This window comes from Lepus europaeus, chromosome 10 (assembly GCF_033115175.1).
Source record: "Lepus europaeus isolate LE1 chromosome 10, mLepTim1.pri, whole genome shotgun sequence".
In the NCBI taxonomy this organism is placed as follows: domain Eukaryota; kingdom Metazoa; phylum Chordata; class Mammalia; order Lagomorpha; family Leporidae; genus Lepus; species Lepus europaeus.
Window position 1 is genome coordinate 95539626 of NC_084836.1, and position 12266 is coordinate 95551891.

General features: G+C 47.5%; 1 pseudogene; it reads right to left on the reverse strand.

The window, feature by feature from the left end:
• Nucleotides 1-337: 337 nt before the first annotated feature.
• On the reverse strand, nucleotides 338-1029 carry LOC133768142 (double homeobox protein A-like; annotated as a pseudogene).
• Nucleotides 1030-12266: the final 11237 nt, after the last annotated feature.

Genomic DNA, 12266 nt, shown 5'->3' on the forward strand with positions numbered 1-12266 from the left:
GACACAGAGAAAAAAAGAGATCCTCCATCTGCTTTTTCACTCTCCAAATGGCTGCGATGGCCAGAACTGGGCCAGGCTGAAGCCAGGAGCCTGAAACTCTATCCAGGTCTTGCATATGAAAAGCAAGGGCCCAAGCCCTTGGGCCATCCTCTGCTGCGTTCTCAGGAATGTTAGCAGGAAGCTGGATCTGAAGAGGAGAGGCTGGGACTTGAACCGGTGCTCTTATGGAATGCTGGCATAGCAGTGTGGCTTCACTCTGGCATCACAACACTGGCTCCTATTAGATTCATTTGCATTGTCTCGATGTCTGGTGAATTTTGAAACCAGGATGAGTCAGTCAGACTGTATAGTTTCTCTTGTATTTGCCTCCTGAAGTCCTGTTTACTGTTTCTTGAAGGTTTATCTTGAACTCTCGGTGAAAAGGTAGATTTCTTGAAAGACTTGAAGCAGTCTCAGTGTTCTTCCCCCCCGGGTCTTGTTCTAGGAGCTCATTAGATTTCCTTTTTCTCTGGATATTGAATCTATTTCTCTGGTTTTGAAACCAAATTTGGATTCTTGACTCAGGAACCCCAATTTCTTTGGCAAGTTGTTCTCTGGAATCAATTCCTGGGTAAGGGTTGCTCATAAATGCCTTGATGAGGGTGTGCAGTTGAGAGGAGCTGTAGTTGGTACGACACCGTCTGGATTCTCTTTGTACAGTAGAAAGATCTAGAGGGGATGGGTTTTGAATCTCTTCTTGAGGACAGTCTTCTCCATGGCCTTGGCTTGATTCTAAAGCTGCCTTAAGCTCTGGTGTTTTCTGGAATCATGTTGTGCTCTTCGATTCTGAAACCAAACCTGGATTCTTGACTCTTCAGTGTTGATTTCGGAAGCAAGTTTTTGTTTGGTAGCATAGCCGGGGTATGGTTTTTGGTTGAAGGCATTGATGAGGATTTTCAGTTGCTCTTCTGTGAATCTTGTGTGACTGTGCCTATAATTTTTTGATAGCTTCTCTGTGGAAAGAACATTTGAAGAGTTGTCTTCAGCCATGTTGGAAGATGATCACAGTGTCTCAAACAAATAAATAAATATTTTTAAAAAATTAAGTTGAAGAAAATAAAATCTCCAAAAAAAATTCTGATAAGCACTCCATAAAACAAGTCCAGCTGCTTAGAAAGTCTGGCTGTCTTACAGATGGATCTCTCAGCTCAGGTCCCGATAAATGAAGGATGCAGCTAGCTGTGAGAATTAATGTAAATCGCAGGACACGTTGATCATTGACACTTTGAGGGCACTCGCAGCCCTGGGTTCCTCCTGGGACTTATTAATTTAAAAAGAAGAAAAAAGATAAAACCCCAAAGCAATCAGAGTGAAAATCAGGTTAACTCCAAAGGGCTAAGAATCAGGTTGACTCAGGTTTGCCTTTGCAACTTGGCTGCAGGAGACACATGAGTAACAGATCTGTTTAGACAGCCAAAGAAAAATAACTTTGAACCAAATCAAAATGTTGTACGAATCACTCGGTTCTTGAGCATTTGATGTCTCGCCAAGTCTTGATGGTCCTCCTTCTTGTCAGAGAAAGAAATCAATAGCGTACTATTATTCATATTTTGAAACCACATCCAAATGTTGCAGTAGAATACAAAGAATGTTGTGGAACGGAGTTCAACCAGAGTGGCTACAAATCCATTCCCGCTCCCTCCCAGGCTGAAATGCTCGATTCTCCAGGCTGCAGGTGTGGTGTTCTTGTTGACTTTGTGACCCACAAAGTGCTGACTGTGGCCTTCCAGGAGAATCCTCCAGAATTTCCATCTCTGTTCGCTCTAAATAGGCAGATCCACCTGAGACCTGCCATGCCCAGGATGTGAGCCAAGAATCTCTCATGTCAGAAAGACGAAGAGAAGAAACGGATAGGGTGCGATGGTACGACGATCCTTGTCAAAACAAGAGGGCAGAAAACACCATGTCACCGAGGGGAAACAATTCATTTCATTTCTTGGTTAAGGAAATATTATGCTTTAGTCGTATGATTTTAAGATTGTGTTGAATCGTTCCTTTTTATTAACCTATAATCAGTAACCCTCTGGAGTAACAGGATCCAATAAATGATTCACAGATGACAAAAATGGAAAACTACCAATGTAAAGAACGAGGGCTAAATTCCTTAATGCACTAGGAGGTGAGATTGCCTCTTCAGGGTCCTCTCCCCATCACCCTCTGCCTCTCACCTTACTCCGCAGCTTCACTGGAGACGTGCCATGTTGGCTCACACCGCCACATCAATCTACTCATTGGCCACTGATGAAGTACAGAAAGGGGCATGGATTTCACCACAACAATTTGGGTGGTGCCTAAATCCGTTTTCTGTTGCTCTAACAGAATACTGCAGGTTTGGCGATGTATAAAGAAAATAAGTTCATTTTTCACAGTTCTGCAGGCTAATTCCGTGGGCAAGGTGCTGGATACTTCCAAACATCTAGTGCTGGCCTTCTTGCCATGTCTCTCACGGCAAACAGTAGAAGTGCAAAAGAATATGAGAGACAGAACTTCTATAAGAAAGCTGCTCCTACTCCTAAAATAACTTCGCCAATCCATTTATGAGGATGAAGCCCCTGTGATATAGTCACTTCTTAAAAGTCCTGCCTCCTGGTCGGCACCGCAGCCCACTAGGCTAATCCTCCACCTGCAGCACCGGCACACTGGGTTCTAGTCCTGGTTGGGGCACTGGATTCTGTCCCGGTTGCCCCTCTTCCAGGCCAGCTCTCTGCTGTGGCCTGGGAGTGCAGTGGAGGATGACCCAAGTGCTTGGGCTCTGCACCCCATGGGAGACCAGAAGCACCTGGCTCCTGCCTTCGGATCAGCGCGGTGCACTGGCTGCAGGGTGCTGGCCGTGGCAGCCATTGGAGGGTGAACCAACGGCAAAGGAAGACCTTTCTTTCTGTCTCTCTCTCTCTCACTGTCCACTCTGCCTCTCAAAAAAAAAAAAAAAAAAAAAAAAAGAAAGAAAAAAGAAAAGAAAAAAGAAAGAAAGAAACTCACATTTTGGGGTCAATTGAAATTTTACAAAAGATGCCATGACCATTCAAAGGGAAAAAAATGGTCTTTTAACCAATGGTGCTGGGGAAATTGGATATAGACACGCAAAATAATAATGTAGGCTGTCATCTAACACGGTAACATACAAAAATTAGTTTAAAATGGTCGTATGAACCTGAATGTAGGCACTACAGCTATAAAACTCTCAGAGAAAACAAAGCGCAAAGCTTTATGACAATGGACTTGGCAATGATTTCCTGGTTGCAGCAGCAGAGGCACAAGGCAACAAAAGAAAAATTGGACAAATTTAATTTCATCAAAATCAAAAACTTTTTTACATTAGAAAACACTTATCAGTGGAGTAAAAAAGAAACCCAGAAAGTAGGAGAAAATATTTTCAAACCAGACATCTGATAACAGTCTAAGTGCTGCTGTCATAGCATTCCCTTCCCTTCCCTCTCCCTTCCCTTCCCTCTCCCTCTCCCTCCCCCCTCCCTCTCCCCTCCTCTCCCCCTCCCCTTCTCTTCCCTCTCCCTCCCCCTCTCCCCTCCTCTCCCCCTCCCCTCCCCTCCCTCTCTCTCCTCCTCCCCCTCTCCTTCCCCCTCCCCCTCCCTTTCCCCATCCCTATCCCTCTCCCTCCTCCTCCCTTTCCCCCTCCCTCTCCCTCTCCCTCTCCCCCTCCCCCTCCCTCTCTTCCTTTCTTGCTGAACTGCCCTGACTAGAACTTCCAGGACTCTGGAAGAGAAGAGTGAAGGCAGTATCCTTGCATGGATCCTGATCCTAGAGCAAAGGCTTCCAGTCTCTCACCGGGCGTGATGCTCGCTATGATTTTTTTTTCACATATGCCTTTTATTTCTACCTTGTTGAGTGCTTTTATCATGAGGGGATGTTGAAGTTTTTCAAATGTTTAACCTGAATTAATTGAGTTGATCAAGTGGGGGTTTTTACCCTTTGTTCTGTCAATGTGGTATAATATATGGATGTATTCTCATATTTTTTTTTCTTTTTCTTTCTTTTTTTTTTTTTTGACAGGCAGAGTGGATAGTGAGAGAGAGAGACAGAGAGAAAGGTCTTCCTTTGCCGTTGGTTCACCCTCCAATGGCCGCTGCGGCCGGCACATCTCGCTGATCCGAAGCCAGGAGCCAGGTGCTTCTCCTGGTCTCCCATGCGGGTGCAGGGCCCAAGCACTTGGGCCATCTTCCACTGCCTTCCCGGGCCATAGCAGAGAGCTGGACTGGAAGAGGGGCAACCGGGATAGAATCCGGCGCCCCGACTGGGACTAGAACCCGGTGTGCTGGCACCGCAAGGCGGAGGATTAGCCTGTTAAGCCACGGCGCCGGCCGGATTCTCGTATGTTAAGCCAGCCTTGCATCCCAGGAATAAATCTCACTGCGTATAACATATATTAGGTATAATGATGAACAATAATAGTTTGCCATTCTAGTTTTAGTGCAAATATCAAAAAAGTTTTTATCTTGAAATTTCAAATCATTAGAATCTAAAAGAACAGTAAGATGAACTCCCATATACCAGACTCACCAGTTGTTAACATTTTGTCACTCTGTCTTTTAAAAAATTGATTAATTAATTTGCTTATTTATTTTTATTTGAGAGACAGTAGGAGAACAAAATATCCTATCCTCTGGTTCAACCCCTGAATGCCACAACAGCGAGGGTCGGGCCAGGCCAAAGCCAGGAGCCTGGAACCCAATCCAGGTCTCCCACATGGGTGGCAGTGACCCAGCCTTCTGCTTCCCAGGGTGTACATTAGCAGGAGGCTGGAATCAGGAGTGGAGCTGGGCCTGGGACCCAGATCCTCCAATGTGCCAGTATTTTATCTAAACCAGTCCAATTGCCAAGTGATCTCCCTTAGAGTGTTGAAGCGCTGCTTGCACAGAGAACGGTGGAAAATGGCAGCTGTCCCTCTTGAGCACACTGTCTGCTTTAAGAAAAGCCTCTGCACTAAATGCTTGCCACCCCCCACCCCGCCCCGCTCGGCTTATTGTTCACTGAAACTCACTGAGTGTCAGTTGCAAGCATTGTTGACAGTCAAACCCCCAACATTTAAGTCTATTTAGCATATATGCACGACTGTACACATCTTTTGGGAGAATTCTCTGACACAACTATAATATCATTAGCAGAAAATAATATTAGTGTAATAAGATCTAATATGCAGTCCATATTGAAATTTTCCCTGATAGTTCCCTATAGCTTATTTTGCAAACAAAATCCACTCCAGGATCACATATTGCATTTGATTTTCAAACTTCTTTAATCTTGCTCCATGCTAGAATAGTTCTCCTGCACTTTTTGTCTTTCATGATACTGGCATGGTGGAGGGTTCAACCCAGCCATTTTGCACAATGTACCTCAAGTGTATTTGGGTGAGTTTTTCACCATAACAAGATTCGCCTCATACATTTTTGACAGGAACGCCACAGAAATGAGATTGTGCATCTCTCAGTGCAACACACCAGAAGGCACATGGTATCACTTTGTTCCATGGCTGACAATGTTGAGTTTGACTCCTAGGCTAAAGTGGTGCCCTCCATACAACTCCCCAGTCAAACTTCCTTTCATCCTTTGTAAAGAACAAATAATCTGGGGGCCGGTGCTGTAGCGTAGCGGGTTAAAGCCCCAGACTGCAGCATTGGCATCCCATGTGAGCACCGGTTAGAGTCCAGGCTGTTCCTCTTCCAATCCAACTCTCTGCTGTCGCCTGGGAGGGCAGTGGAAGATGGCCCAAGTCCTTGGGCCCCTGCACCCACGTGGGAGACCTGGAGGAGGCTCCTGGCTCCTGGCTTTGGATCTGCTCAGCTCTGGCCATTGTGGTCATTTGGGGAGTGAACCAGCGGAATGGAGGACCTCTCTCTTGGCCTCTCCTTCTCTCTCTGTGTAACTCTGACTTTCAAATAAATAAAATAATTCTTAAAAAGAAAAGAAAAGAACAAATAATCTGGGGCTGATCCTTCAAGGCTGAAGTCTGGGAGGATAAGAGCAATTGCTGGAGATGGAATGAAAGACAAGACACGGGGGGCCGGCGCCGTGGCTCACTTGGTTAATCCTCCACCTGCGGCACCGGCATCCCATATGGGCATCAGGTTCTAGTCCCGGTTGCTTCTCTTCCAGTCCAGCTCTCTGCTGTGGCCCGGGAAGGCAGTGGAGGATGGCCCAAGTGCATGGGCCCCTGAACCCGCATGGGAGACCAGGAAGAAGCACCTGGCTCCTGGCTTCGGATCCGCATAGCTTTGGCCGTAGCGGCCATTTGGGGGGTGAACCAACGGAAGGAAGACCTTTCTTTCTGTCTCTCTCTCTCTCTCTCTCTCACTGTCCAACTCTATCTGTCAAATAAAATAAATAAATAAAAGATGAGCCGGGGCTGGCACTGTGCGTAGTGGGCTAAGCCTTTGCCTGCAGTGCTGACATCCCATGGGGGTGGTGGTTCATGTCTCTGCTAATGGTCTGGGAAAGCAGTGGAAAACTGCCCAAGTGCTTGGGCTCCTGCACCCATGTGGAAGACCTAGAAGAAGCTCCTTGGCTCCTGGTCCCTGGCTCCTGGCTTTGGATTGGCCCATCTCTGGCCATTGTGACCTTTTGGGTAGTAAGCCAGCAGAGGGAAGACCTTATTCTCTGTCTGTCCCCCTCTCTGTCTATAACACTACCTTTCAAATAAATAAACAAAATCTTCAAGGAGAAAAAAAGACCATGATCCACTGATGATTCTGTGAAAGCAGAAAATTGATGCGTGAATGTTGGGGAGGAAAATGAATGGTCCCTTGCACCACTTCCTCTCTTTCTCTCTCTCACACACATACACTCTGCACGTGTCCTTAGAGATACTGGGAAGAGAAACAATGGGATGCTCAGAGATGCTCAGAATTCACGGGATGAGGGTTTGGGTCATTCTATTTTCACATCACAGTGAAGAATAACCCAGAAGGTTGGAGGAACTGGCCTCGAGGCAGCAGAAACCCCAGTGGACTGCTTGCAGTAATGAACCTGATTCATCCAAGGGCCCCTGTACACTCTGCCCTTCGGGAGTGCCCTCTGACATGAGCTCTGAACTTGGCCATGGGACTTTCTTTAGACAACAGAACAGTAGCAAACAACACAAGCAGAAGAGGTGTTTGTACATTGGGGCTTGCCCTCTGCCTGATCTGGAAACCCTAAGACTACAGTGTGAGGGAGCCCAGCCTAGCTTGACAGAGGATGAGACCACATGGCCCTGTGATCCCAGTCTAAGGGGTGGAAAAGTAGGAAATATATGAATGAAGCCACTCTAGACAAACTAGCCCACATCTAACCCACATGCTGACATCCAACACATGAACAAGCCTGGCCAAGATCATCCAAGCCTGACCCAGAGCAGGAGAACTGTTCAACCGACCCATAGAGTCATGAGAAACAATGAAGAGTGCTTATTTTAAATCATTAAGTTTGGGGCCGGCGCTGTGGCGCAGCGGGTTAAAGCCCTGGCCTGAAGTACTGACATCCCATATGGGTGCCAGTTCTAGTCCCGGCTGCTAATCTTCCAATCCATCTCTCTGCTACAGCCTGGGAAAGCAGTAGAAGATGGCCTTGGGCCCCTGCACCCACATAGGAGACCCAGAAGAAGCTCCTGGTTCCTGGCTTCAGACCGGTGCAGTTCCAGCTGTTGTGGCCATCTGGGGCGTGAACCATCGGATGGAAGACCTCTCTCTCTGTCTCTACCTCTCTCTCTAACTCTGTCTTTCAAAAAAATAAAAAATAAATCTTTAAAAAAAATAAATCACTAAGTTTTGGGACAATTTGTTATGCAGCAAAAGCCATAAGCCTTAGAAACAATTTGGTTCAAGACATAAACTGTTGCTTGTTTTTTAAAATATCAGATTCCTTTTCATAAATTATAGCTTTAAGTCATTTCACAAGCTAAGTTCAATTGAAAGCAAAATCACTACCTTGTGGATTTCTGTATACATATTTATTCTAGACATGTGCAACTGAAGAATATATTGAAGCATTCTAAGTGTTCTTTGGCTGCACTGTTAACCTAAACACACTGTTAAGTACAAACACCAGGTCTCCACAAAGTCCAAGTAATCCAACCTCAATGAGTAAACTTGTTAAAAAGTTTAAAGAAAGGGTCACCTTCGATGCTGCCATCCCATATGGGCACTCATCCCTGTATGGGCTGCTCCACTTCCAACCCAGCTCCCTCTTAATGTGTCTGGGAAAGCAACAAAAGATGGCCCAAGGCCGGCGCCGTGGCTCAGTAGGCTAATCCTCCACCTTGTGGCACCGGCACACCGGGTTCTAGTCTCGGATTCTAGTCTCTTCCAGGCCAGCTCTCTGCTATGGCCCGGGAAGGCAGTGGAGGATGGCCCAAGTCCTTGGGCCCTGCACCCCATGGGAGACCAGGAGAAGCACCTGGCTCCTGCCTTCGGATCAGCGCGATGTGCCGGCCGCAGCGGCCATTGGAGGGTGAACCAATGGCAAAAGGAAGACCTTTCTCTCTGTCTCTCTCTCTCACTGTCCACTCTGCCTGTCAAAAAAAAAAAAAAAAAAAAAAAAAACAAGAAGAAGAAGATGGCCCAAGTCCCTGGGCCCCTACCACCCATATAGAAGACCTGGATGAAGATCCTGGCTCCTGGCTTTGGCCTGGCCCTCCCTGGTCATCATGGCCATTTGGGGAGTGAACCAGCAGATGAAAGATCTCTCTCACTGTTTCTCTTTCTCTGTAACTCTCTTACAAATAATTTTTTAAAAATAAAAATAATAAAGTAATCTGAATATGTCACATGAAAATAATCAGATTTGACTGCATATTGGAATCACCTGAGGAAGATTTTAGAAGTCCTGATTCTGGAGTGGGTGTTGTGGCTGGTTAAGCTGCCATTTGGGACATCCACATACCCTGTTAGAGTGCCAGTTGAAGTCCCCACTCCTCCACTTCTGGTATAGCTTCCTGCTAAAACCTCCTGACCGGCAGCAGGTGATGGCTCAAGCACTTAGGTTCCTGTCACCCATGGAGGAGACCAGGATAGGGCTGTAGGCTCCTGCCTTTGGCCTGGCCCAGGCATGGCTGTCACAGGTATTTGGTGAGTGAACCAAGAGATGGATGACATTTCTCTCTCTCTCTCTCCCCCCACCCCCACTCTGCCTTTCAAATAAATAATAAATAAACACACAAAAAAAGCCCCTGGTACCCAAACCACTCACCACACAACTTAAATCAGAGTCATGTGATGGGCCCCAGGTATTAGCTTTTTATTTTTTACTGCTCCTTGGGCCAGTCCAATGTGCAGCCACACCTGAGAACCAGAGCCACGGAGTGTGCCTGTTTATAGGTGATCAGCAGATGCGAGCTGTTTTGAGCAGGCAGACCCTACGTGAGCTACTCACTAACAGGTGTTCTCCACACCCTTCCCAAAGGTGCCAGGGGACAAGTTCCTTCATCTCTGGTTTCCACTCCCAGCAGCGCCACACCCTGGTGAGGACAACACGAGTGTTCTGATGACCAAACTTCACGATTCTCTGATAGCGCTTAATTAGATTTTTCTCTCCCAGGGTATCTGCTACCCTCTGGACACTTAGTAAAAACACCCTGGAGGTTTCTCAGCTGTTTAATTAGAGGATTAAATAATGTAATCAGTTTTTCAACAGCCCATTTCACTGACTCCCTACTCCTCTCTTTTTACCTGGTGGGAAACTCTTCTAAACCTTTGCAAAGGTTGTTCTTGGCTTGCAGTTCTGGCCCCTTCATCCCAGCAGTTTTATAGCTCAACCAAAGTACTCCTAAGCCATGTGCACGAAAAGTCATTGCGTTACGTTGTGACTTTCCCATAAGGGTCTTTTGTTGCTCGGCGATCCCGTCTGCATTTTACAACCTGGCTCCCACAAATCCTCCACAGGTCTTTAAACCAAGGGTTTCTAACATGGTTCAAACTCGTTTTCTCTCTAGACTTTTAAAACTTTCCAAGGCACCATTGAGCGGGTAGTTGCCTAAGCTACACCTACAGCTTTAAGACATGATGTATAGCCCAGCAGTCCCCGAAAAAGAAAATAACACACTGGGGTTGGAAGAGGTTCGAAGAAATTCAGAGAACAGTTACGCCCAAGTTGCAGATCTGACCGCGAGCACCCCCTGCTGTGATTGTCCCATGCAGCCCAAAGTTGAGCCTTGAACTGAATCAGACTGGAATTATGTTTGTAGCAGAAAATTGGCAATAAAATCTGAAACTAAAAACCTAAGGATAGCCCCAATATCTCAAAGAATATTGCATGGTCAGTTGCACATCGACCTCCAACTGGGAGAGGAGAAAGTGCCCTGTCATTTTACAAAGGCCAACGGACGGAGACTTGAAAAGCATGCCTGGCCACATCATAGCATCCAGTGCAATGGTGAGGAGCTGAGGGATGGACCCTCGGGGACATCTGCAGACAAGGGAAATGTGGAAATCCCATGTCACCAGGAGGGCAGAGAAGTACGGGTAAAGGACGACCCGGGGTGAGCCTGCTCTGCAGGGAGAGGCGAGAGCCAGACTCCAGGACACAGCCCCTGGACACAGCCTGGAGTCTCCCCAGGCACGAGAGAGAGGAGGGGGCGGTGAGAAAACAAGAGAGGCGAGAGAGAAAGCTGCGGCTTTCCGGAGATGCAGATGCGTTTTTATGTCTCACACGGGAACAAGGTTGACAATTACAAACAGATTTCAGAAAACCGCGATCCAGTTTCTAGGGAGTGGGTTCGAACAGAGTTCAAAGAGGAAAATGCTGACTGTGTTCTCTGAGCAGGGTTTCCTGGTGCAGAGAGGCCTGGAGAAGCCATCCAGCCCCTGCCTCGCAGCCGCCCCAGCTCCCTTTTCAGCAGACAAAACCCTGTACCACGAGGATGGTTCCAAAATGCAAACTCCCAAAGAACTTCTATTGCTTCCATTGGTGAGCTATTTGTTTTTCCGCAGGAAGGCAAACATCACCTCTTATTTCACTCAGTTTTTTGGTGCTGCAAGTTGAACCTCAGGAGTTCCATTGTCTTTCTTAGCTATGCATAGTAACATACTGATCAGCTTCTCCCCATCAGGTTCTCCAAAGTTAAACACAAGGGCTGCATTTTCTTAATGAGAGTACCTCCAGGCCCAATGCAGTATGGTCTGCCTGAGAAAGGTGTGTGGAAAGTTCTAGAGCTGTTTCAGTTCCTAAAGATGGAGGGAAGAAGTGCTATTCTCTCCACCCATTGAGGGGTGATTCTCCTGGCCCCTATCTCAGCCACAGATGATTGGATCAGGGATGGGCAAGGGCTACCACGTACTGTTGTCTGGGTTGTGCACTACACAAGAAGAGGAGGGGGCAGAAGAAACCTGACTTGTGTGCCCTGGCTCAGGGTAGCATCTTCCAAATAGCACAAATGCACCTGTGTGCTAATGGCCACCTGGGTGGATACTGGTCCAAGCTGGATCGGTTAACTTCTCTCTCTCTCCTAGGAATGTGAGATTCCTGAGATTTAGGCCTGGGAAGTCCAGTAGCTGGGACTGGGGCAGGGAAAGACAAGATTGAAGCAGACACACAGAGAGAAGGGGACATGGGAAGTCAGACAGAGGCCCCAGACGCTGGGGTGGCCCTGTGGCTGCGATGCTGGCTCCCACAACTCCTGAGCTGGGGCCTCTGAGTCATACGTGGCTGTCACGCAGCCAGATTCCTCTCTGTGACCCGGGCTGGTTCAAGTGCGTCCCTGGTGGCTGCAATCAAAGATGCTCAGCCGAGGCAAGGGCCTTGGAGGAAGCTGTTCCCCAGGTGCCTCGGTGGCGAGTGTCCTGAGTCCTGTGCCAGTCAGTGTGACTTCCCCTGGCACTCCTCCGCAGGTACAGCCTGCGCACCAAGAGGCCTCACTCCCATCTTCAGCCTTCCCCTTAGCCATTTGACCACATGGCTTTTTTTCTTATTTGAAAGGCAGAGGGACAGAGATCTCCCATGCACTGGTTCACTCCCCCAAATGTCCACAAAAGGCAGGGCAGGGCCAGACTGAAGCCAGGAGCCAGGAACTCCATCCTAGTCTGCTACATGGGTAGCAGGGGTCCAGGGAGTTGGACCATCTTCCACTGCCTTCCCAGGTGCCTTAGCAGGGAGCTGGATAACTGGTTGAGTCTCTGCCTACAATGCCAGCGTCCCATATTATATTGCTGATTCAAGTCCTACTTCTCTCTTTCCAATTCAGCTCCCTACTAATGCACCTGGGAAGGCAGCAGAAGATGTTCCAAGTCCTTGAGTTCCTGGTA